General features: G+C 41.4%; 2 protein-coding genes across 2 annotated transcripts in view; one reads left to right on the forward strand and one right to left on the reverse strand.

Moving 5' to 3' along the window:
* Positions 1-27952, forward strand: part of Fam227b (family with sequence similarity 227 member B) — a 147537-nt gene that overhangs the window by 51066 nt on the left and 68519 nt on the right.
* The window catches only part of Fgf7 (fibroblast growth factor 7), a 54221-nt gene that overhangs the window by 9111 nt on the left and 17158 nt on the right, over positions 1-27952 (reverse strand). The window lies entirely within an intron of this gene.

A 27952-nucleotide genomic window follows, 5' to 3' on the forward strand; every position in this document is an offset into this window, starting at 1 on the left:
AATTAGAGTTACCTAGACTAAGAAGTATAAATAATAGCATTGAATACAAACTGAAAGAATCTGAACTTGCATTTGAAAATGGCGAGAGTTCCTTCTCCTTTGATCTTTGGAAATGTCAGTCTGGGGTGGGTGAGGTGGCTTAGGCAGGACAGATGCTGACATTCTTCCCAAGGTGGAAAGAGAGAACCAACTCCCAGCATGCCCTCTGGCCACCAGCCACAGCCTCTGCACACTTCCCCTTATGCCAAATACACAGATAAATAGGTAAATGTCATAAAATATGTGTTTAAAAAAGAATATTGTCAGGCTGGAGATGCACTGGAGGAAAACTAGTTGTGTGTGAGAGGCAGGTAGGGGGTGAAACAAGCGTGCCTTGCTCTAGTGTCATTAGAGTCGTTTTGACAAACAAAAGTTACTGTGAACGTTTTTTTAAATTATTGAATTCTTTTCAAAATGCCTCAGCTTAAATTTCTATGTCTTAAATTTCTTATAGTTATACCCTACTCACACCGCAGTTCCTTGCTGGTCTAGATTTTAGAGTGTAAAGTGGTTATCAAAACTAAAATCCTGTTTGAAACCAGGCTTCCTAAACCCACATTTCTCCTGGAGGTTTTTGTTGCAACTTCACTGTCTGTTGTAAGTCTCAAGTATTTGTGCTATGAATATCTCTGGCCAGTTTATGACCCTAGTGAACATGGGTTTATAAATAGAAAGTTCATGCACATGTATACAGAAATAGTCAGTGTGCTTCTAAACACCCGGAGACTTTCTTAATGCATTTTAAACTCTTGAATTTCAAATGGTAAATTACATGCCCAAAGAGTAAACTGCAGGATACAGTTTTTGTTTGATCAGGCTAACTACTTGATTGGTATTCAGTAGCTTTAATTAAAGAATACAGCTATTAATAAGCTATAGGTTTTTGGATCTGTGGCTTGTTGCTTGTTTGTTTTAAGCATGGCCACAATTACAAAGACAGAAAAGAATTTTTTGGAACAAGTGTCCTTTTTGACATTAGAATCCTGTGTCAGTGTGACATTTGTGCCGTGTCTTGCATGCACTTTATTTGCTGTTGTAAATTTGAAGAATAAATTACCTTCAAAGAGCAGTTGACTCGACTCAGTCACCTCCTGCCTCCCAAGTCATCTGCAGCCCCTCTTCCCTTTGCTTTTTGGTTACAGAAACCCTCCTTTAAATGTATTCCCTTAATCAGGGATGCTTTAGGAGTCTCGTGGATTCCAGATACCATTTCCCAAGACTGTCTTACACAGTGAATCATATTAAATATGTGAGTATTACTCAACAGAAACACTTGAGAATTATTTCAAGGTTTTGTGCAATCTTTCTTTTGAAATTATTCTAAAATAAGTCTCTGAACTTGCCCTTTGCTATACATTTTACAGACATTATGCATTCTTGAGAACTCTTACAAAGTGAAAAATACCAAATTGTCTTCAAATGTTGTTAAAATTATATTTAGTAAATAATGAAGCCAGTGTGATATTTTATATGCTAAATATTTGCTAAGCACTATTTTAATGCAAATATCTGAATTTTAAAGTTCTAAATGTATTTCTAAGGACTTGTAATTTTTATAGACTCCAGGCTCAGTGTCCAGGGGCCAAACAGTGTCCCTTCCCAGATGATGCAGTATCCTCACCCTTCCCGAAACCCTTCACTAGAAAGTGGTTTAACTTTCTTTTCACCGATTCCACGTTTAACTGGCCTGCTCTTGTCCAGACCACTGATAAACAGCAGTGTCAGGTCCAGGAATGCTGTGGCAGTCGTAACTGCAGCATGTCCTTTTGCGCTTCCTCTCTTGTCCTAGTCTGTCTGCTGCTGCTTCGCCAGCCTGGTGCCCTTCCTCGTATGAGTTCACTTGACAACTATTGCTCTCTTAGCTAAGAGGGATGACACTTGACTGTGATCCCAGTTGCTTGGAAGGCTGAGGCAGGAAAATCACAAATATGAGGGTAACCTAGGCAACTTGGCAAAGTCCTCACTTCATTTTTTTAAAGATTAGCTTTACTTAATAACTGTAACTATTGCTTTTGACAACTTATATTGTTTTTGTTCTTGAAAGTCATTTTCATCCCACTACCTGAAATATATTTTATTCTAGTTTTTAGTGTTTATTTTTATGTTTTGAATTTCAAACAGGAATCCAAATTTTCTTAACGTAAGCTGGAAATATTTTGAATTTGTAAGGTCAGACTTGACCCTAAGCTGATATTTTATTTTTACAAAGAGCTATCTCATTTCTTTAGCATTTTTTGTTGGATATTTTCATTCCCTTCTTTATAGGTGAGGCTCTCTCAATAGTTGCTCTCTCTCGGGATTGCTTCACTCTCATTGATTCACTTACCATGTAGCTGAGTGCCCACACTCACTAGCTGTAAGCTACCGGTTCTTATAAGCAGCTCTGGTTCCAGGTATTGTATATCTAGTGAGTCGACTTTTCCATAGAGCCTTTCCTAGAAGTGAAGCCACTGGCCATGCTCAGCGCTTTCCAGCATCCAGAATGGCTCCGACATTGTTCACTCGCTAGATTATTTACTTCAAACCAACATTTTAGCAAAGCTTAGATTGAGACAGAGAGCCTGTTGTTCGTGGTTCTCCCAGTCATGGGCCTTTAGATTATTTCATACTAGCACACAAACACTCTCTTTCTTAGTATTAATTAATTGCTTCATTATTTCAGAATTTGAGGTATAATAAAAAGTGTGAGCCGGGTGGTGGTGGCGCATGCCTTTAATCGCAGCACTTGGGAGGCAGAGGCAGGCGGATCTCTGTGAGTTCGAGGCCAGCCTGACCTAGAGAGTGAGTTCCAGGACAGGTTCTAAAACTACAGTGAAACCTTGTCTCAAAAAAAAAAAAGTGTTCCCTTGAAGAATGTTTTAATAAAAGTACTTCTTTCAAGGTTATATTATAAAATCTGTTTAAATATAGTAGGTTTTATTTTGTACATAAAGAAAAATTTAATTTTTTTTAACATTGTAAAACTTATGATCCCAACATACTTCCTATGGATTGAACACAAATAAAAGTTAATTATATGAATGCAAATTAAAATATGAATGTCATCATACCAAAGTTGACAAAATAGATCTCTCTGATCTGAGTAACATGCTCATATGCTTTAAAAACTAGGTCAGCTATTCTTGCAGTTTAGTTTCAAAATGATAAGACGGCAATATGGTTTTACCCTGGTCTTTGCAAGCAATGATCCCCAAATAAAACACTGAAGATTAGAGAGCTGTTTTACTTCCCCCAAAACAATGCTGGCTGCCGTATGACAGTCACACAAAGTTATTTAAGAAATAATCATGTCTTAATTCATTTTTATTAATACATGGCCATTTCTTTTTTGGTTATCAAGAGAATACAATAAAAATTCATGGAAATTAGTACAATAAAATTACAGAATTACCTGGAATAAAAGAAATAATCATGTCATGCTCATGGCCAGCCCTCATTCTAGGCAGAGACTTTGCTGACATGAAGAGTATCTACAAGTGAATCGTGCGTCGTCAAATATATTGCAGTGCAAACTTTAAAGATGAGTCGTAAAGTTATTTTACGCCTATTAGTTTATATATAACTGAGAATGCTGCTAGCCAACGGTCTTACTAAGGTTGTAAATTTAGCTGCACGTGACGGTAAAAGGACCTATTTATAAAATAGTGAAAGTCATCGTGTCTTGACTAAATGATGAAATAACGAGTAAGTCTGAAACAGATTTATCTCATCTCTCTGTTTGCCAGAAACCCATACTTGATGTTTGGGGAGACACTCAAACCATTACTTTCTAAACTAGAAAAATAGAAGATTAAGAACTGACTGGTGGGTTGAATTTTTCTTTCAACCTAAGATGATGTTGTTTTAGAATCAGAAACTCACTAGCTTATTTTGAAGCTGCAAAATACCTAGAACTTCATTCATAAAGAATATAACAAAAGGGCTGAACAGTGGACTCAGCAATTAAGAGCGCTGGCTGTTCTTCCAGAGGACCTAGGTTCAATTCCCCACACCTACATGGCAGCTCACAACTGGCTGAAACTCCAGGTCCAGAATTTACAACACCCACCTTCAGCCTCTGAAGCATCATACATACATGTGGTACCCAAGCATATACATCTAGGCAGACACCTGTCCAAAGCTGCCCTGGTGGGTTCCGGGTTCCTGGAAGCCCTTCTTCTCATGGTTCCCATGCTTCACTCATCCGCTAGACTGCGGTACATCCACGAGAGCATCCCCCTGTGTCTAATCTAGCTGCTTTCAGCAACCAGGAAAGAGTGCACATATCCTACCAACACCTGATAGCAAGGACCCACACTGTATCGTCTCATTAATTCATTCCTCTTGCTATGCCCATTCCCTCAGCTTCCCATGCCCAATGGATAGCCAAGGATAAAAGCATAAGGCATTAAAGCTATGAATTATTTAAGTCCTAGTCATTTTGAAGATGAATGTAAAAAAAGTTAAGGGGGTGATATTTTCACTAGTGTATGAGTGATGCTGAGTTAGAGGAGTTTTCAAAATTTTTTCTTCTACAGTTTCACACGTTCTGGTCATATCTCCTCCCACCCTCACCAGACCCCTCTTTCCATCAAGTCCCCATCTCAAGCTTATATCTTTTCGTTTTGTTTTGTTTATGACTCAATAGGCTCAACTTAGTTGAGAGCTGCCTATATGGGCATGGGTGTAGAGCCACCATAGGCTGACTGAAAACTCACTGCTTACTTCCCCGAAGACAGTGACTTTCTTCCTTCCTTCCCACTGCCTTTATCTGCCGTTAGCTACCCTGGGCATGGCTGGGCCCCATGAGCACCTCCTCAGTCAGGGACTAGATGCTTTGGGGTTGAGCCTTGTCAGATCTTATGGAACTCACGGGGGCTGCAGGTTTCTGAGTGACATGGCTTTGTCACAACAAGACCGTCTCCCCGTTCTCCTCCACACCATCCAGCTCTTAGGCTCTTTGTGCCCCCTCTTCTGCATGTTCTCACGTGAGACATAACTTCAAATTTTTACATTGTTTGTTTGGCTGAGTTGGAGATTTTATTGAAGATAACGATAGAGGTTTTTTGGATCCTGTTCCTAAATTCACTTTGTGGTCTAAGTCTACAATCAAATTTCAGCTACAACACAGGACTAAAGGAATTGTTCGGAGTAATAAAAAAGAAATATGCACGATCCAAAACCTCTCAGAGAACCATCCCACTTTATAAAATACAATTGTGTTGCTATTTCTTATTTTAAAGGATTTAGTGTTTATTCATTCTTCCCAATTATAAGAGAATTATGTGAATGTCACTTAGGAAATCCTCGCATGTAATCTAATCCCATTTCTTTTCTAACCTAGAATCATTTGCCACATTTGCATCATATTTCTAAAATTTTCAGAGGGGATGACATCAAATTTCCCCAGTTTTCCTGCTTCCTGTTTTCCTTTACTGTCTTCAGCTATATCTAACATGGAATTCCTAACTGCCACACTGCAAGTGAGGATCCCACGGTTCGGTGCAGACACATGCCTCTCTGTTCTCTCCTTACCATCACTGTTTATTTTGAATGAGCTGTTGTAACTCTCTAGTACCACTAAGGATGGCACAGACAGCAATAGATTTCTGTCACATTCAGACACATCCCTGTCCCCTTCACACACTTTAAAGGGACAACTTAGATATGACCAGTGTTTGGGTAGAGAAGATGATTTTTGGTTTTTGGTTTTTTAAGACAGGGTTTCTCTGTGTAGCTTTCAGACTGTCCCCGGAACTCGCCCTGTAGACCAGGCTGGCCTCAAACTCATAGAGATCCACCTGCCTCAGCCTCCCGAGTGCTAGGATTAAAGGCATGTGCCACCACTGGCTGGCAAAGATGATTTCTTTCTAGGATGCCAAGGGTTATTGCAGATGAGGTCTCATCTGCTTTGCCTTTTCATTTAAAAAAAATAAAGGTATTTAAGTGATTTATGAGTTACTTATGGTGCTTAATAACCTGTAAGCCATTGCTATGACCTTGATAACTAAAGAAAGCCATTCTTTACTATAAAGGAAAAAAAAATGATTTCACCATGAGAAGTTTAGATTGTTTCTCACCCTAATTTTACAGTAGTGATAATGGTACACACATATAATGTATTAGACTTGACTATGAAATATTCTGATCATTTAACTGAGGTAATTCCTGTACCCTTCTCATAGAAATGGTAATACCACTTTGGGGTATATATCCAAAGGACGCTCAATCGTGCCACAAGGACATGTGCTCAACTATGTTCATAGCAGCTTTGTTTGTCATAGCCAGAACCTGGAAACAACCTAAATGCCTCTCGACCAAAGAATGGATAAGGAAAATGTGGTACATTTACACAATGGAGTACTACACAGCAGAAAAAAAATAATGGCATCTTGAAAATGGATGAAGTTATAAAACATTATTTTGAGTGAGGTAACCCAGACACAGAAAGACAATTATCACATGTATTCACTCATATGTGGTTTTTAAAAACAAAACAAAGAAAACCAGCCTACACACCACGATACCAGAGAACTTAGACAACAATGAGGACACTAAGAGAGACTTACATAGATCTAATCTACATGGGAAGTAGAAAGTAGAAAAAGACAAGATCTCCTGAATAAATTTGGGAGCATGGGGACCTTAGAGGAGGATTGAAGAGGGGAGGGGAGAGGCAGGGAGGGGAGTAGAGAAAAATGTAGAACTCAATAAAAATCAATAATAAAAAAGGAATAAGATTATCTTTAGCTTCGAATGTCCCTCGAAGAAGAAGTATTTCATATTGACAGTATTCTGTGATTACTTATCTCTAGCCAAAAAGGAATTCTTCAAAGCGAGTGCATTTGAAAGCAGGGATGCTCTCATATTTTCCACTGGAGAGAAGTTACTTATAAGGAAATAAATGCTGGAGTGCCATTTTAAATTCGTTTCAGTTTTACATTTGTTCTTAAGATGGTTTGGGTCATTTCTTTTCTTAGGAAATTCTGTCACGAGCCGAGTTTTTCTTGGTGTCACAATTATGTGCTACTTCCACTCAAGAGCAGGCCGTTTTTAGGATCTTGTGGTGTGCCTACTATTTAAAGTTGATTTCCTCAAAAGTTACAGTGACTTAGACAAACTCGAGATTATGAGTAAATAGATTAAAATAAGTCAGGACCTTCGTCTGAACAGTGTCTGCATAACAGAGAACAAGCTCTCTGTGAGGTCCTATCAGGGCCTAACCATGGGAAGATGTGTAGCCTCCCTGGCTTTTTTTGCTACCTGGAGAGACCTTGCTGGTGTCCACACTGGGGAAGAAGCCAATCCACCTTCCTCAACTTCTGCTTAGAGGGGTCGATGACACAAAGGTCTCCATCAGACTAGAGAGGACACCTTCCCAATTCTTTCTTTTGCCATAGAGCCCACAGCTGTATGCTAACACAGTGGATGCTTGTGACAGATAATGTTAACCCCGGATCTGCATCGGTAGACTTTGAGGAAACTTGGAACACACCAAGTGATCTATGACACGGGACCAACTCCACACCATCACCCCTGGGAGTTGATGTTCAGTCCTAGATTTATTTCAGTGATCTCAAAAAGCTTCAGATAACTTGTCAGATTGGCTAAAAATAATCTCTTTATTCATTGAGAGACTTAATAAGAAAATGGGAGAAAGGCCTGGCTCTTCAGAAAGCGCATCTGTGCGGTGCTGTGACGTCACTGCATCTGTTGACAACAACTGGAGCTTGTTCCCGGCAGACTCCAGCTGTGCCTGAAGTGGGAAACAAATTATTTGGCTGTCCAGTCAATAGGTGAGATTTATCCAGTAGCATATTCTGATGGATAGTCTGTATTTCCAGACTGGCGTTTCTAGGCCAGTTTCCTGTCCCTTGCTCCCTTGAAGCAAGGAAGGTAGGGGTGCCTTGTTTACTCTGAAATCACAGGCAGTTCTCCCACTTCAGAAAGAATGATTTGTCTGCCCGTGTAGATGCTCCACATCTGCTAAATACAAATCTTCGTTGTAAATCATTCCAAACAAACAATGTGGATACATAACCCCATAACCGCACTTCATGAGAATTAGAAACAACTGAAGCAATAGCTTCCCCCAACCTAGAGAGTCTCTCTGGCCTCCCTGAAGTCCAACTGATGTCTTAATAGGACGCCGGGTTTCCGAGGCAGAGGGATAGAGATAAGATAAACTCTGCGGTATCCGTGAAGACAGTTTCTTAAAGAGGAATTTGGTTGAATGTAAAGGGGTCTGGCAGGCACACAAGCAGCAAGAGTAAAACTGATGGGAGAAAGGAGTACAAAGGAAAAAGGATGGGACGCTCTGCCGCCCACACAGTGAGATAATTCTAAGCAATGCGGTTTCAGCGCTGGGTGTCAGCACCAAGAAAAGAGAGAATGATTTAAAGCTATCTTCACCATTGGGCTCTTAGGAAGGATTAAGTGGATGTCTTTTTCTAATAATGTCACTCTAAATAACAAATTGGGATGTGGGGTAGTTAAGATGCTTTTACAGAAAAGAAAAATTCAGCTGGGCTGTGGTGGCACACGCCTGTAATCCCACTCGGGAGGCAGAGGCGGGCGGATCTCTGTGAGTTCGAGGCCAGCCTGGTCTACAAGAGCTAGTTCCAGGACAGGATCCAAAGATACAGAGAAATCTTGTCTCAAAGAAAAAAGAAAAGGAAAGGAAAGGAAAAGGGAAAAGGGAAAGGAAAGGAAAGGAAAGGAAAGGAAAGGAAAGGAAAGGAAAGGAAAGGAAAGGAAAAAACACGAAGAAATGAAAAATTCAAGGAAAGAGAATAGTCAAAGCGTCTATTTACACTAAAACATATTTTTTAAGGGCAGAAGGCATGGCAACTTCTGTGGGGAACTCTAGTGCTAACTCCGGCACACAGCTTTTCTCTGCATTCCCATCACCATCCCCAGTACTGAGGGGATCGTTACATTTCACCCAGCGATCTGTCCCTAGCCTTTCTGACCTGACATTCGGCCTTAGTGCATACATAAAGGATGTGGCATAACAGTTAATCTGGTCTTCCAAATACTTCGGGTGTGCACTCTGTCAAAAGCAGAGGAAAACAAAACCTCCCGAAGCCCTCCACATCTGACCACAGCCTTCTGTCACTTTCTCCCGTTGTTCCCTTACAAATTGTTCTTTGGCCTCGGCACACGGGCTTACTCATTTTCTCATCAGACCATGAAAGTCCCAGCACATTCCCAATTCCACCCAGCAGCTCCCACCATGTCCCAGGGTTCTCTGCTGCAGTGTTGCCCACATGCTGCCTCATACACTGGACTGTCTTGTGCTAGTAAAGACGAAAGTCCCAGTGCTGTCTCTGAATCTCTACCTGGGCATCACTCAGCAAATTCTGAAGGACACAGGAAGATATATGGAGCCCCTGCCAGCCAATGGATCGAGTTATAAGTTAGAAATGGAAGCTAACTTCCAGGACTGAAGTTTTAATGCTTGCCTTAATTGGGGATCTGTATAAACTGTAAGAATCGAAGTTAAAAGATAACTAGAAATAGCAAGTTTCCTCCTGATTTTTATGATAGTCTCAGAGTTTACTTAATTAGATAAGTACAAAATCCCATTATTTACTCAAATAATATTTCATCTCAGATCACTTTGATGAAACTCAGAAAAGTTCTGAGAGAACTACAAACATCTTCAGTTTTCTCTCAACTATAAAATTTCCCCTTTTGGCTTTGTTTCAGCCTACTTGTATTTTGCCTGCAGTTCTGGTGTAGGTAATAACTTCCATGTGTTTCTGTCGTGGTATAGCAGAGCACACCTATTTACCTGTCTTCCTTCCAGCACATCCCACTTCAGTGCACACACGAACTCTCATCTTTCATGATTTAACCAACATTGTCTTTGTTCTTACCCGTATTGTGATAATTCTAAAAATACTAAATATAATCTATCTTAACGGTCACATGAATAGATACTGTCTATTTTAGTGGAGAGCCCAAATGGTTTTGAGCCTGTGTCATACAATATATATTCTACATCATTCATTCATTCATTCTAATTCTAGGATGTTTTCATTGTACCCTGTAGCTGTTATAACTGCCAAGCAAGAAGAACAACATCTGTACTCCAGATGTAGACATACTATACTATTTATCTGGGGTATTATATATTTTGTGTACTAACATTTTCCCTCATTGTCCCCATTATTTTGTTGGTCATTTTTTTTACTATAACTTCATGTTAATATAATATCTTTACGGCGACATTCAAGTGATTTTTTTGGTGCATTTTAATTAAGAGGTCATTATTGTTGCCTTTTATCTCATAAATACAATTTTTAATTTTACTGCGAAATTCATTACACGAGGCCTGGCAAGATGACTCCGCAGTCCATACAGGCACTCTTTGCCAAGTCCAGGGATCTGAGTTCAATCCCTGAGCCCCATGTAATGAAAGGAGAGAACTGACCCTTGAAAGCCCTCTGACTGCCACATGGATGCTATGGCACGTGTGCAAACACATGCACACTACCAGTAAGTGTAAATAAAGCCTTAAATGCACATACTAGTTTTCTGTCTACCTTTTTATGAATGGCCCATGTTCCAAAGTTTATTATCATTAGCTTACTCCATTGACTCAAAGGTGGTGGCATGATCTGATTTTTCACTATATATTCTTACTTTCAGAGTAATTCTAAAAATTTCAGCTAAGTCGAGTTGTTTTTGATACCTGGGGAATTTCATTGTTAAATATATTTATAGTTTGAAAGACGGTGGATTTCTAGGGAAAGAAACAAGAGTGGGAGGCAAGGCTAGCTCATGAAGAGACACATGTGGCTAGTTGCGTTTGGGTTTTTATGCTGAAGAGGAAGGAACTGAGATGCCTGTGAAAGCCACCTCCAGCAGCAGTGGCGGGAGGGCTGACAGAAGGCAGACCCGCGAAGACATGATACCTCTGGTCTAGGCAAAAGTGCACCTGCTCTAAGGAAGGGTGGTCAGGATTTGATGTGAGGATACTTGTTTCCTAAAAATAGGTTGTATTTGTATAAGTGGGCAAACCCTAAGCTCTTCTGAGGGGGCTAAGATATATACTTTAGAAATGTCAAGGTGATGTTGATTTTAGATCCTTTGGAGCAATGCTGGTTATCTAGAGACAATGTTTAGAGACACTTTAAATTGATATTGATATTTAGAAAGAAAATTTCAGCATACCAAACTTTAATATATATGTGTGTGTGTATATAGACCCAAATTAGAACCCGGAGAAGACAATGTGATTTGCTTTAAGTATAAAATTAATTTTACCATTTATCACCCACCTTCCAGAGCTGTCATCTTCTTGACCTGACATCTTCGCTGGTCTAAATTTCTTTCAGAGTTTGATTATTTAAAGCTTTCCAATTTGTACCTTAAGGAAAGGTAAAGTTAAGGTCACTGAATGGAGAGAGGGAGGGCAGTGCTGGCTTCCCCGGGCAAAGGAAGCTTCGCCCCTCCTCCTGACCAGTCACCGTGGCCAGCCCTCTCCAGCTCTGTGCAGCCGAGGCTGGACCGTGGGAATGTACTGTGACATAAAGCTAAACTAGGCCGGGAAAGGCTGTGAACTGTGTGCCCACGGAGAAAGGGGGCTGCCAGTGTGAAGCAAAGATGTTTCTGGAATAGACTGGATCTATCCAGTGCTTGAGAAGAAAGGAGCGGGAGGCGGCAGCAAACTCGGCCATGGCCCCTGTCAAGACCTCAGTGTAGTAAAGATGACTACAGAGCCTCCCTTTTGTATGGGAATAAGATACAAAGAAAACCTAGGCCAGGAACTATGTGCAAATAGAAACCACTTAACCGTCTAATCTCAAACTAAATATACAATAATTAGGATAAGAAAAATCAACATGATGTTTAAGTATGATCTTAATAAAATATCAAAATTGTTCTTAAAGTCTCAGTGCTGCTCCCACTACCTTTAGGAAAACTTTATTAGTTCTCTGAGAACTTCATAAAACACGTTTTGCTCATATTCAAGTCCCCCCAGATCTGCCTCCGTCTTTCCGTAACAACCCAGCTTTGTGTGCTCCTCCTGTTTGCACAGCCAGCAGGTTTAGTTTGCTCTGTCAACATATTCTTGCACGTGTAGCCTTTCACTGGAGTGTGGTCAGTTTACCAAAAGCCACACGTTAGAGAAAACTGACTCTCTCTTCCAGAAGCTATCCCTCGTCCTGAGGGTCAGACGTGGTGCTCAGCTCTCCTCTCCATGTCGGGATATGGCCTGGCTGGATTGTACGCCAGTCTGTGCACGCATGCTGTAGTTCCGTGCTGTGAGTTCGCATGAGCAGTTGCCTGCTGCACCTGGACCAGGATTTCTGTAGTCGTCTGCCACCTGTGGCTCTTATACTCCTCCCACCCCCTCTTCCCCAGTGACTTCTAAGCCTTGGGAAGAGGTTGTGCGATACTAATGACCTAATTATGGTTGACTTGTCGTGCATCTCTCTGTTAATCACTGTCTACTACAAATAGAAGCATCTCTGATGAAGCTTGAGAAATGCAGTAATATACTAGTAAAACTAGAAATCACTGAGTCAGTTTAATACCATACCCAGTTAGCAGAATAATAACAGTAGGTCGTCGCATGGATCTAGTATCTGTCTAGTACAGGTCCTTGATCTAACAGTTGTGCCAGGTATGGGTTTCTCTTGTGGAGCAGGCCGTAAATGCAATCAGAAAGTGTTTGGTCACTCCCATGATGCTCATGACATCCTTTGCACCAGAGGTCATGTCTTGCCAGGTCATGTAGCTGGCAGGGTTTTCAGCTTTTCCTCTCCGGTCGCATCCACAGCACATTCAAGGTAGCCAGTAGAGACGAGTCTTCCAGGTCAGTATTATGTTCTGTGACTCAAGTGCAGTGTCTTCAGGGTCTTTCCATCTAGTTCTAGAGGATAACCAATGGCATTGCAGCATCCTGAATGTTTGTGAGTCTAAGGGGTCTCACTAGCCAGCAGCTCCAGGAGGCTGGCACTGGGATTATGATTTGTTAGCTTGTCGTGTCTAATAGAGGCATTGTTGTCCTGACATAGGGCAATTCCATTTTACCCCTATTATGCGCATATAATATATACATATATTCACGCATGCATATATATGGAAGCCTCTGTATTAGTAGCTTGTTTTCCATATAACTTCTTCAAAATGTCTTCAGTGCTATAATCACCCTCTGCATTCCATCCTGTCTTAGTTACTTTTTTATTGATGTAATAAGACACCGTGCTCAGGTCAGTTTATAGAAGAAAATGTCTAGTGTGGCTTACAGCTTCAGAGGGTGAGTGCCTGGCCCTCATGTCCAGGAGAATGGCAGCAGGCCGGCAGACATGGCTCTGGAGCTTGTATTTTGAAACACATGATGAGGCAGAGAAAGTTAAGTGTGAGTGGTGTGGCCTTTTGAAACTTCAAAGCCTGCCCCCAATGACACACCTCCTGCAACAAGGCCACACCTCCTAATCTTTCCCAAACAGTTCCACCAACTGGTGACCCAGTATCCAAACTTATGAGCCTATGGGGCCATCCTCAGTCAAACCACCACACCTCCTCTATCCTGTTCTCTTATGCCACCCTAATCCAATCCATCATGTTTCCTTAGTTCCCTTTAAACCATTACCCCACTCCATCCTGTCTTCCTTTCTTTGAAAGCCATGAGGTATGTCGCATTTTTCATAGCTTTGGTACCAACTACAGAAAAGATTACTGAACCTGCACCAACCAATATCTAGCATTATGCATGGGTCTGTCATGTGTATATGCAGAACACTGAAGTAAGTTGCAAGCTTCTTTGAAATTAGCTATCTTTTGGAATAGAAGAGCCACACTTACCTCAAGTGGCAAAGGAGCTAACTGACGAAACACCAAGGAAGAGTTTTTGACTCTAGAACTGTCAGTGAGAACCTCTAAAGGCCTGAAAGCCCTGGAGAAATCCATCAAGATGAACGACACTTGAATCAGGAAAAGCAAACAAGAAGAAAGGTGACCAAGGAAAATGAAAGAGACAGGTGACGGCATCAAGGAGTCTGTTCCACGGGCATGCCGGCTGTCTACACTGCGGCTCGACATGGTAGTGTCCGAGCTGGGCATTGTTTGGAAAATGAAAAACTGTAAGCAAAACATCATACGGCAAGTGACAAAGTCTCTTCTTAGGAATTTGAATCCCACACAAATACCACACAACTCTAGCTTCTAATATATCTACTCAGGGCCAAGCATCATGTTGCCAAGACAGAGAAACTGTACAGGTTTTAGAAGTGCCAGAGGGGTTTCAGGTTGTTTAGTCATTATATACTTGACTGGTTTCAAAAATCCTATTTTTCAGACTATAATGAATACAATGTGTGGGTTAAAATACGTGTTTTATGACTTGGCTATGGCTTAAACATTTCTGGAATTTGCTAGTACTCCCACCTCGCTTGTTTAGTAATGATCGCCTGGACTGAGGAAATGTCAGGCTAGAAGTAGGGAGAACAATAGAGTCACAGCGCCGCAGATTTAGAGTCTGAGTTAATTTCAGTGCATGCATTCCAGAATTTGCATGGTCAGAGGTCATATTTAGACACTAGAGACACAGAACAAAGACTGCAGTCAATTATATTATATTCCACTAGAGCAGGCTTTACCTTTCATAGTGTTAGCCTCTGTGTCCTGACATATCCGTACCTGTGTGTGGACCAGAGCTGTATTAGGGAACTAGGTGTGAAATTTATGGCCATCTAGAGGTACTGAGTTTGAGAGTTTATAAGACTTCAGCGGGGATCAGAGAAAAGATACCGCTTTTCTTCGCCTTGTCAGAGTCCAGGGCCAGCCTCACCAAGGACACATGATGCTCTGGCTGCATTTTCTTTGCACAGGAAGTAAAGACAGATGAGAAAGTCATGAAGTCCGGTGTCGGGAAGAGGATGACATCTGTGGAAATTGTATTGAGGGACTGAGAATGTGGCCCAGGGGTAGATGTTTGCTTAGCATTCCCCAGGCCTGAGGTTCAGTCTCCAAAAATAACAACACTATGCAGTGGATAAGCCAGTAAGAATTGAACAATGGAGTTTCCAGAATAAAAGAGGAGGCTCTGGTCTGTATTTCCCTGTTTCATCAGTGTCCACGTTTTAAACACTACTGCTGCACGGCTTTTTGTTCATGTTAAACTACCCACATGGTGTTAGGAGGACATGCATACGGGTCTTGAGAGGAAGGCAGCTCCGGCACATTCCCACACACAACTCCCCAGCCCCATGAGATGACTGCTTTGAATAATGTCTGGTGCAGTACCAGGACCATTATAATGACCCCCAGGCCATAGGTTTACATACGAGCAAAATTCACAAAGAGATAGAAGAGGGCCCTGAGGTGTGTTAAAGAGTTCTAATGCTGCTCGCTTTGCAGACAGGAAAGGAATCACACCACACTTAACACAAGGCTAGAGGAAGCTCATTTCTCACTTTCACTGTCTTATCTAAAAAAGGCAACTGCACACAACACTACAAGAATGTGCAGCACGTGGAAGAGGAGCTCCAAAGAGGCCTTGTTGCCCTTTGTGACTGCAGATGGTGGGTGGCTAAGACAGCCTTCAAGTTTGCAGGACGCAAACAGTGGTTGTGACATCACTCGAGTGCCCCTAGAAGGGAGAATCCATGCTCAGAGGTGGTCCAGCATGGACAAATGCCCATCTCTACCATGCTATTCGGAGCTTTCCAGGAAAGTCAATGGTCTACAATTTTTGTATCGTGTCATCAAAAATAGAAGAGAGAAGATTAGGTATTAACTATATGGCAGTAGTTCTTCAAAACTATGAAGAGGACCAATGAAGTCACTGAGGAGGTAAAGGTGCTTGCCAAGGGTAGCAGCCTGAGTTCCCCCACTAGCCAGACACGGTGCGGGGAAGAACCATCTCCTGCTAGTTATTCTGTGATCTTCACACTCACTCAACACACACACACAGCCGCACATACACACATTCATACACACAGATACACATTCACACACGCTCATACACAGGTACACTTACACGTTCTCATACACAGATACTCACACACATACAATACACACATACAATACACTCACACAGTCACACATGCTCATACACATACACACACATATACTCTCACACACATCCACTCATACATGCACACACACTTACATACACAATAAATAAGGTAAAAACGTTAAGTAGAAGTTAAAGACAAAATACTCATGCAGAGGGAAGGCACTTGGACTTTGTGTGCAATTCGTAAGTTTTTCAGTAGGTGAACTTCAAAGAATAAGTTGCAGAAAAACCAAGATTTTAGGGACATAAGGAGTATCCACAGCTGTAACTAATCTTGTTGCTTTTATGAAACATTATCAGAAAGTGGGTTTTATGTTTTATTTTCTCATGTATTACATTTTTATTTGTATGAAAGTCAGAAAATATGAGAACATAAAGTTCGCTGTGATTTCTATAAAGACAAGGGCTTGGCAATGGTCAAAAGCAAGATTTAGTCATTGTTCTTAAAGAGCCTCTTCTAGTGAGCATTATCTTAAAATGCATGAAGTGTGTTGAGTCTTAAATTGGGAAAGAGGGAACAGGAAAATCTTGGATGAAAAATAATCCAAATAAAACTGAAGCCTTTAAATGATAATTAATTAGAAACACAAGTTTCCTGCGGCCGAAAGTGAACGCTTATGCGCTCCAATGACCTTTGAAGACGACTCGGAGCCAAGTAATAGCTTACTTGTGGATTATGGCTGCTTAAATGTCCTCTGTTTGCTTGGTTCTCTTCCCCCCTGAGAGTATGTAGTTTATCATGGTAATGTAAATATCTTGACTTATCCATCTCTTCACACTGAAGCCTCACCTTAACACCAAGTTTGCAAAGACTCCTTATGTGTTTCATCTCATTTGATCAGCCAGCAGCAAGTGAGTTGGGGGAAAGGTACCAATTAAGAAAGTGCTACCCAGCCCAAGATAAATAACATCAGTAGAGGCTCAAAAACCCCGATTCCAACAGGAGCACAAAAGCTACACTACTATGTTACATTTTACTGTGAACCTGTTATGAGCCTTTCCAAAGACACATCGTTTAGTGGACAGCTACAGAAACTCCTGTTTCCTTAACACAATTCATCATAGCTCTGCTAATTTTAAAATAACACCATAAATAAAACACTGATTTGTCAGCTGTTCTCCAAATACTGAGTTAATAGACCCTGAATTGACTACTGTTGTTGGCACAGCGGGCTCACTTCAATGAACCTCCAAGAAGTCCATCAGCATTTTCACAGACTTCTTTTCCAAATCTGCATTATATCATTTCTCTCTTCTTGATCCATAGATGTGTAAAAAAAATCAGTTGCTTGAGGAATTTAATAATATATAACTCACAAAAATTATTGTGTGTGTTTTTAAGAAAAAAATTACTCAAGTGGGTATATTTGCCAGAGTTTTGTTCTGTTGATTTTCCTTTTTTGTTTAATGGAATCATTATTTCCCAAACCATTAAGCTTTGAAACTGAAATCTTTTTTAAAGATATTCCTATTTCTCCTCTTCCACACTGAATTACCACTTACCACAGATTCCATCTACTGGGCGGCACATGGGCCCTCTCTTTCCAGTGTCCGTCATCAGCACCATTCTTGCCATACTGAACTTAGTCTTTTTCACTCTCTCCCCGACTCTAATCCACCCGGCAAAGGGTTCCTGCTTTCTCCAAATCCAAAGTCTTGCCTTAAACTTTGGAGCCCTCCTAGTTTAGCACCACAGCACAATAATAAAAATAACTGACTTCAAGATGTGACTTCCAATCTCGATTGGCCCACTCCCTCACACCTCACCTAGTGACGGGATGAAGCTGGCTTTTAAATCTCAGATCTCCACCTCCATGATGTGGGAATAACTGGGTTCCGTGAAAGAGGGAAGTAGACTGGGAAGCAAGCGCGCCCACATTCTTGTCAATGATACTACCTCGCTGCTGATCCTCACAACTCAGCACAGCGCCTTCTGCCTAAGCTCACCTGTCCTCATTTTACCTTTCAAACCCAGGCTCAAGCGCCCCTCTCTTGTTTTGACCTCTTAGGGAATCCACAAACTTACATCCCACTCTCTTCAGTGAAAACTGGTCTGGTACCTGCCTTCATTGTAGCTCTCACGCAGTTATGACATTCCGCTGTGTAGTCCCTGATTCTTGAGTTTTTAATTTGTTCCCGTATGTCTAGTTGAGTGCTTGCCCACTTATAGCTGCTGTACTTGTTTAAGCGTTGGACTATATCATTTGAGAAATGTTCCTTCCAGCGCGTTACTCACACAGCAGTGCGCTTTACGTTAGCTCTCCTTAGCCCCGCCAAGCGATTCTCACTGGCAGAAAGGACCTGTCATGGAAGACACGGTCCAGCTGCTTTCCCTTATGCCTTTCAACTTCTAAATAAAGCTCTTTGCTTTCTGCTTCTTCCACAAAAGCATCTATTGTGTTCGTCAAGTATGGTAAGGGATTTGGAGTCATAATTTCAGGCTCAGAGGGAAATTAAGTAACATACGAAATTCTGAAGCATTAGTTCCAAAACACATCATATCTGGAATAAGAACTTTTAAAAAGCAATGAAAGATGTTCAACAAAAATAGAATTCTCTAATATGGAGTCTAGACTTGCTTGACGGCTTTAGAGTGTCCCTTAAGGACAGTAACAAATAGGCCAGGAGCGGCATGACCATGTGAGCACATCAAGCCATGTCACAACTCCCCGGGCCCAGTTATTTATGTTAACGGAAATTTCTTCTAGAGTATTCCTGACACCCTCTTAAGAAACACAAATAGCATTCTGGGGCAATTTCTACCACATTCGGAACTCCAGAGGAAAAGTTGGGTGGAGTATATTTCTGAGTACCGGGGCTGGGGGGTGGGAGGGCTGCGGTTCAACAATGCGCAACTGTAAAATAGCACGCATGAATCGAAATGGAAATTTTCTCCTGTTAATTATACATCAAATGAGGGTGCTTTATTTCCTTCCATTCTGAACAAGGAAAATAGCCGACAAAGGTGTTTCAAACACCGAAGCCATTTATTTACGTGTTGCCATTTTTAAATGTCTGCTTAGAAGTAAAAGAGTTTTGAAAGATGTTATTAAAAGTTATTCAATATTAATAATATTAAAATCACCATATTTGATGAACACAACAGATGCTTTTGTGAAAGAAGCAGAAGCAAAGAGTTTTGTTTAGAAGTTGAAAGAAACAGTGGGATGGGAAGCAGCTGGACAAGCGCATTTTCCAAGTTATTTTTATCAATAATAGTGAACCCAGCCACAGATTCTGCAAAAGTTTTGAAATCTATTGGAGTGTCTATACTTTTATCATGCCCTTATTACAATTATTTTTGAAAAACACTGGCTTTTTGTGGTACTCGCGGTTAAATCGGGGCTCTCGGGCAGACTAGCAAGCTATCACTGGTCCAATTACCGGCAGAAGTTTCACTTTAGATGCATTCCTCACACACTCTTCAAGACAGAATAATATAGAATCAACTCGCTTTAGACCCACAGTCCATCTGTAACAAAGGCAACATTACAAACGCTCCATCAGTCTACTGTCTGTATGTCTGGCATTCAGCACAGCGTCAGCACAAAGCAGGAACGCTACTGGGGCTGGTGAGACTGGGGGACTGAGCTGGTGCCTCCGAGGGCAGCTGTCCTCTGGAATCCCACCCAGTCTTGAAACCCTTGTGTGAACAGATAACTCGAGTGACCCAAATGTGGTTTCTTCCATTTAAAATTGTTACAATCTTTTCAGAAGTAAAGAAACGAAGGCCTCCGGGTATTAACCGTTCTAACTTGTACGATAGCTTGGGATGAAGCCATTGCAAGCAGCATCTTTTCTGTGACTCCACAACTTCCTAGATAGCATCTGGGATTGGGATGCAGGCCTGGGCTCTGCACACCAGTGTGGCTGTAACAAGAGTATAGTAAGTTCAGGGCCAGCCGGAATACACAGCAGGTTCAACACCATTCACAGACTGAACAGTCTCCCCCGTCCTAAGTTCAAGAAACTTTCATGACTATACTAACTAGATGCTGTCTTTGTCATTATAACGAAGAAACTAAGATGAAAAGGAATACATACGTTTCCTGAAGCTAACACTATTTATATCAAATCTTGGGTTTGAGCTAAAACTAAGGTCTTTCTGTCATGCTTCCTACAAGGTCATATCCAGGAAACCTCTCTTTCAGATTGCATCTTACACCATAGGAAAATAACAAAATAACTGAACAGCTATTTTGTATAGCGTGTTGTTGTAAGCAATACTTCCATTCTCTCAGCAGCTTTACCTATGATGTGTCTCATCATCATAATTTTTCACACAAAGTTCAGAGGTAAATTATTGCCTGTGTTTATTTCAGTTTTCACAAATATGAATTAATAATATTTTAAATTCTAGTTAATAAATAAATTTGTGAATATATGTCAAATAATTAAGTTGGATATGACATTGAGAAAATGTTTCTGAATTTCTATTTCTTATCTACGTATTTAACCCAAACTCTCATATTCTGAATGGGTCTTACCTACTAGATGAGTTCATGAATTATAACTGAAAATCCACATGTAAAATACATTACTACCTTAATGCAAAATGTATCTTAGCTTTTTTTCCCCTGGGCAGAAGACGTCAAAGGACTTACTTAACCCCTACTAACTGCCATGCAAATGTGAATTTAAAAAATTAATTAAAAACAATTCTAAATAAAACTTGGTGGTATCAGTCTTCAAGAAAGCCTTGAGAACTTTCTCTAAAAATTGGCTGACTCAGAATGAGGGTTCTCTTTTCCCCACATCCTCGCCAGCCTGTGTTCTCAGTTGTTTTATTCATCTTAGCCGTTCTAACTAGGGTAAGATGAAATCTCAAAGCAGTTTTAATTGGCATTTCTTTAATTGCTGAGAATGTCAAACACTTGGGAAGATCTTTCTTCTATTGCTATAGCTCTGTGATGTAGCTTGAAATCTGGTATGGAAATTTCTCCAGCATTCTTCCTTTGTGTGGGATTGATCTGGAGCTTTCTAGGGCCTTTTGTATTTCCATATGGATCTTAGGATGGTTTCTTTGGTTTCAGTTAAAGAGTTACATGGAGATTTTTATAGGGACTGCTTTGGGTCTGTAAATTGCCTCAGGTGGATGGTCATTTCCACAGTGTTAATTCTGCCGTGAACTTGGGAGGTCTTCTCATCTTCAGGTGTCTTCTACAGTCTCTGTCCTCAGGGTATAAAAGCTCTCATTTCATGGGTCTTCCACTGTCTCGGTGATTTACTCCTGGATGTTCTCTGAGGCTACTATGAGTGGGAGTATTGCCATGATCTTGTTCTCGGCACATCTGCGGTTGGTACAGAGAAAGGCTACAGGCTTTTCTGCACACCATCTGCACACAGTGCTCATCTGACTTCCTTTCCCATTTACATCCCTTTTCACTTCCTTCCCTCAGCTTGTTGCTCTAGCTAGTGGTCCAAGTGCTTTATTGAAGAGGAGTGGGGATAATGAACAGCCCTTTCTTACTCCAGGTCATGACTGGCCACAGAGAAATCAGTATGATGAGTTCTCAGAAAGGTAGAAGTAGATCCACCGTACAACCCGGCTCTACAACTCCTCAGCATAACCCCAAGGGGCTTGACAGCCTCCTCCACAGATAGATGCCTGCTCATTGCCACACTGTTTACAACAGCCAGGGGAAAGACACAACCTAAATGTCGTTCAACTGGTAAAAGGGTAATAAAAAATATGGTTCATATTCAAAATGGAATTCTATTCATCTTTAAAGAAAAATGAAATCATGAAATTTATAGGTAAATGAATGGACAAAAACTATTATACTGAGTGAGATAACCCAGACCCAGAAAAACAAACACACATGTTCTCTCACATCTGTGGTTCCTAACTCCAAATCTTCAGATGTGAGTGCAGTGCCTCGAATAACTGCAGAAAACAGGAAAGTAAAAGGGGACCATGATATAAGGGAGAAGGATCTCTAGAGAGGAATAGAGTTGGGCACAGGTGCTGCAGAGGGGGAGATAGAAAAAGTGAGGTGGACTTTAACTGGGGAGGGAGGAGGGAGAGCAATACAGAGTTAAAGGAAAGAAAGGGGGATACATAATAGTAAGAATGTTTGAAAAAGTCATGGGAAAATATTAAAAAAAAATATATACCATAAATGAGCATACACACATGTGAATATATTATATATGAATCTATAATATAATTTAAATTAAGTTATATCATTGTGGTGATAAGGGTCCCTCCAAGAGCCATTGACTATCTAACCAAACCTCTAGTGCCAGGCATGGGAAACCTCCCTTCCAATTGTTGGTCAGAATAGTCCCAGAGACCCCAAGAACAATAGAGGCTATTGCCATTGCCTCTAGTTTCCTCCCCAAAATTGAGAGGTAAAACCCTATTGCCAAAGACATTACACACGTCAAACACAGGACCTGACAGACCAAGCTGGAACTGACCTGGAAGCCTGCACTTGAGCACTAGCTCCATAGTATCCCAAAGTGTTATCCAAACTGCCAAGAGAGAAAGGTGGTAGCCCTACCCAGCTGTAAAGCCTAGGGACCACACCAGTGACCAGTCTGCCACAATAGCTCTAATAGTGCAATAATGGCATTTATATTTTGGATGCAACCAACAGATGCTTAATGGAACTTAAGGCCCCCTCAGAAGGAGGAGTCATGAATTTGAGAGGAAGTGGGATAGCACATGGAATATTGAAATACAGAGGAAGGTGTGGAAAAATGTGAATAAAATACGCATTAGGAAAGTCTCAAATATTATTTTAGTTTAAATTTTTTAAAAAAAAATATCAAATTCTAAATTGGTTAGAATTCGGTAACACTGCTATTTATTTCATATATAAACAATATTATCTTATATTTTGAAGATAAATATGTATACACTGCACAGGTTATTTCTGATCATGTTTTTCTAGATCATGTGACTCAAGTCTGACTTAAAATTTTATTTGAATTAAACTGTTGCTTAAGAACAATTTTATAGGCAATAACTGTGTACCCATTGACACATTGAAGATGATATTAATCAGGGCAATACATGGCTCTGGACATGCTAATCAGATCTATACTTCACATGTCTTTTCAACACAGGTTTGTCCATATATGAAGCAAAATAACAAGGCAGCCTCAGAGAACCTCAGCCATGTAGCTGGAACAGAGTTTATAGGACACGGGGCTGACTTGTAAATGCATCTACAGAGCAAATTCAGTTTATTGATCTATTATTGAATTAGGTTTAATGATCAAGGAAGCAGCTGAAAGTCTATGATGTGAGAATCAAACACTATAAAGGAGTTTTCGTCTCCAAAGAATGTCTTACTTCAGTTCCTGAAGTTGAGCCACTGGGACTAACGGTTCCACTTAAACTTATTTCCCCAAGCTACAACTAAAACTCGACATTCCCTAAAACAGTTACATGTTAAGCTCCTTTGTAGTATAATATATAATGTCATGACTGGCGTGAATAGGGCTCTTGAAAATGTCATTCGGGAAAGTGTAGAAAGGCAGAGTCAAAGAAAAACGTAATCAGTGACATTGGACCAGCAAGGAACACTAGGCACCTGGGAGCACAGCAGAAGCACCGGGATTGGGAGGAAAGAGATGTCCAGTTGGGCAGAAAGCTGTAGAGAGCCTGCAAGGAGGGCGTGAACCCCGCTCCACCGTTTTCCATGTAATAGTTCCTGTTAGCTGAGTCAACTGACGGATTCAATTTGCTCCCCTGCTACTCTCATACCATTGCGGTGAGTCGCTTGGTGCTCGGCCTCTCTGTAAGACAGCGTGTTTATCACACAACTCCATGTTTTAGATTTGTTTTCAGTGTTATGACTGCTAGAACTTTGGCACACGCCTTGCCATTCCACCCTCCGAGGTTGTGTAATGTACTTGTGTGAATGGCGATGTCGCGGTCTAGTTAGAGAGAGTGTGACGGCCCTTCTGCACATGCCGCTCTGCTGTCCCTTCCGCATTTCCAGAAGCCACTTTCCTAGTGCAGCCACGGGACTAGAATATCCCTGCTGTTAAGACAGCTCTCTGAACAGCCGCCTTTTCGCACCTACCGTTTTTATAGAATTGACTGAAATGCTGAACAAGCACCAACAAAGTAAAATGCAAGATAAAAGAAAGGCAAAGTATCATGAATTCAGATTCCGGATTACAACTGCGTGTGTCTAAAAGCAGGGGACACCAAACTTGGCATCAGTTCATTTGAGAAAGATCTAGCGCTTTAACAGACAAGCTGAAGAGGAGTCATTCTCCACTCCACACTAAGTCCATGGCAAGGATGTCCTAACAGCTATGATGTTACCGGGGAAGCAGTCTCACTGCTTCCAGCTCAACCCTTTTAAGTTTGGAGCACTGCATTCTGGGTACCCTATCGTTGATGGTATTCATAGAGGACTGGCAAGCAGTGAAGGGCTGAGAGACCATCATGGGTCGTAGTCAAGGGAGTGTACATTGTTTAGCCTAGAAAAGATTATCTTGCATCAAATGTAGATGCTTCAATGTATTAAAACCACTATTGTATAAGGATGATTTGGTAAAGATAATTTATTAACTCAGTCTCATTTTAAATTAAGTATAGGTCGATCTCATGATAGCTTGTTCCATGCAGAAATAAGTAACCAGAACTGGTAGGGCCTATGTGAGCCTATGTGAGCCTATATAAACTGGAATTAAATAGCAAGAGCTCTTACTTAGAGTTCGTACAGTCTGAGATTTAGAGAGGATACTTATGTATGGTGTGGAGATATTATCCAAGACTTCCTCCAGGTTCCTACTAGCCAGCCAAGCATTTTTAGTAGCTTAAAATCGTTATGGACATTCCAAAACATAAGATCCTAGCTATCAGTGTGGTTGAAATGTCTCACCAAAGAAGTGAGCCTGAGAGAAAAGAAATAACTTTCATGAACTTCATAATAGTAATAATAGCTAGATGAAAGCAGAAGTCTGGGCTCCTGATGATCAGTGCAGGCTAAGATTTATTAGGGATGCTGATTAAGTCATTGCCTGCATGGTGCTAGACCACAGTTTTCTGTTCCTTATGTGAAACACTAATTCTGTAACTCATCTCCATTTCTGAACTCTCACCGGAAAGCAGCCGTGAGCACAGAAGCCTGAAGTATTAATTAAATCTGTCTCTGTACTGGAAGCCCACACCAGTCAGTTTCCAGATCATGTTTATTCAGTCACTTGTTCTTTCTGAGACTTTTCTTCCCATTTGTAAATCAAACAATAGCAATGCCTACGGTGTTGGACTCTTTTAAGATTTTAATTAGATGTTGTGATTAGTTGCTTTGTGTTTGAGCCTGGTACAAGGAAAGCTCCGCAGTTGTCGCCAGAACTGCTGTGCAGTTAGTCTGATGTTACATGCGGCTCTATCACTCCTAGCTTCTGTTAGGAAACAGGAAAGAACTTTGCTTTCATTGACCCAGGAACGTGTACAGTCTCAAAGCCTTTCATAGCCAGCTATTGCTCCTTTTACATCATGGACAAGGAACGGTGGTCCTTGCTTCTATAATCCAGAGTATGAGTCCCTTCTGGGCTTGGCATTACTCATTTTAGCTCTCCACAGGACATGGATGGCAGGAAGGGGAAGAAAAGAGCTTCTACTGAGTCTGAAGTTGATTCTGACCATCTTACATGGTCACAGTGGGATGCCAGAGTAAGGAGAGAGGCAGGCCTGACTCTGCCACCCATGAACCCTGGAGCCTGGAGCCTGTCTTGTTCTCTTTCTAACCTTCACTCTTGGTCCACTGCGCTGCCTGGTGCAATCGTCAGTGACTGTTTATGGAATTTCCACCTTAGCTGGTAATTCCATTGCCCAGTTTCAGTAGTGTGTGTGTGACAGTGAATGAAACAGACACGCCTCCTGCTCTCTTTTCTAGCTAGGGAAAGAGTTGATATGTAAGATAAAGATTATAGTATTGGAGAGTGACAACTTCTAAGAGGGAAGGCGGAGGTATGTGGGTTGGGTTCATTCTCAGTGGGAAAAAGTTCTGTAAAGACTAGTGATAGAGAAGGGTCATCTGTCTATTGGTTAAGGTCATTTGTCTATCTGTTGCTTTCATTGGTTAATTAATAAAGAAACTGCTTGGCCTTTGATAGGACAGAAAATTAGGTAGGTGGAGTAGACAGAACAGAATGCTGGGAGAAAGAAGCCTAGTCAGGCAGTCGCCATGATTCTCCCACTCCAGACAGACGCAGGTTAAGATCTTTCCTGGTAAGCCAGCTCGTGGTGCTACACAGAATATTAGAAATGGGTTAGATCAATATGTAAGAGCTAGCCAATAAGAGCTTAAAACTAATGGGCCAAGCAGTGTTTAAAAGAATACAGTTTCCGTGTAATTATTTCGGATAAAACTAGCCGTGCGGGCGGCCGGGTGCCAGGAAGTGGCCCGCAGCTCCATCAACAGACTAGGAAGAAGTGGGGGTGTGTGGTGAGCTACCTATATACCTAAGGGGGAACTAATTCACACAGAGAGCACACAGGCTGGGGAAAGGCAGGATGCAAGCACTGTGCTCTAGGAAGAAAGAGGAAGAATGGAAGTGAGGCAGCGTGAGGAGGGAGATGGTCATATTGAGCGAGGGCAGGTGCCGTCTCCTGGGCTTCTGAAGACCATGGGGAGGGTTTTCAGCTATAGTCATAGTGGACCCTAAGGTTCCCATTCTTGGAAAGCTTCAAGAGAAGTATTATCAGTTACGTCTTGGAATACTTAGACTACCGGGCATTAGGATGGGGCCTCTCTTGTCCTGTGACAGTGTGCCTAAAATAAGACCTAGCAGCTGCACGCGTCAAGCAGAAAGAGTCTGTATGCACATATAAATGCAGATAGATCTATGTGCATGTCCCTCAGAGTTTCACATCTGCTACAATGTGGAAATCACTTCAGAAAGTAAAGAGAACAACCAAGATACCATAATTGTAAACTAGTATTTTTTCTATCCATTTTCCATGTGCTTTGATAAAATAGTCATTGCTCTAAAATACAATTATTCTATATGTTGATTTTAAATTAGGAAAAATAATAAAGTACATGTGACTTGAGGTAGACTTTTTGATTCTGTGTTGTCTCTTTGTTCACAACACTTACTTCCTGAGAGCTTTGTACCCCCATAAGAATGACAGGCACATCTGACATAGAGCACGATTTCATCCGGTGCCTCAGGAGGCGCTCACAAAAGCCCAGGCTGTTTGCTGGGCCGAGAGCGCATGCCTGCTCGGGGTGTGCTGCCCTTCTCTGTCTTGAGCCTCTCTTCCTCTCCTGATGTATCTGCATTCCTTTGCTTTCTCTGTTGACATCACCCCATCGCTGCTCCCTGCTGCCACCCCCTCAACTGGTCACTACTCTACTCTGTTCTTTCCCCCCTTTCTCTTCACAATGTTTAGGTCATGGCTCTGTATCACCACTTTCCCGGTACCATATTTGTTCTGCAGATAGACAGGACACAGCCAGTCCCTGGTGGGGCTTCCCCAACTGCATCCGTGGCATTTTCACTTGTCTGTCCTCAGAAGTCTGCCATCAAGATCCTGCACCAACCGCCCACCTCCATTCCCATGCCCACCCCACACCTTTACTGCCACCCCCACTTCCACCTCTATGTGCTGATGCCCACTTCTAGAAAAGTCCTAACTCTTCCCATGTGTCCCCTTTCACCCCTTGGGGTACACTCTGAGAAACTCCACATTAACCCACCGAGCTCTGTTCTTCCAAGGAAACTAATAGGTAACAGCCACAAATTACCAAATTACTTCCTATGGAGGCACATTGAACAGTCCTATTTTTTATTTCTGCATACTCTATTACCCAATGCCACCTCTCCAAGTAATAAATAGGAACATTCCCTAAGACACTGATCTTCAGAATTCTGCCATAGTTAAAATGAAAAATAATTTAAATAAAAAGCTAATGTCTTTAT

The sequence above is a fragment of the Alexandromys fortis genome, unplaced genomic scaffold, assembly GCF_014885135.2.
Source record: "Alexandromys fortis isolate MF-2015 unplaced genomic scaffold, M_Fortis_MF-2015_v1.1 scaffold_6, whole genome shotgun sequence".
Classification (NCBI taxonomy): Eukaryota; Metazoa; Chordata; class Mammalia; order Rodentia; family Cricetidae; genus Alexandromys; species Alexandromys fortis.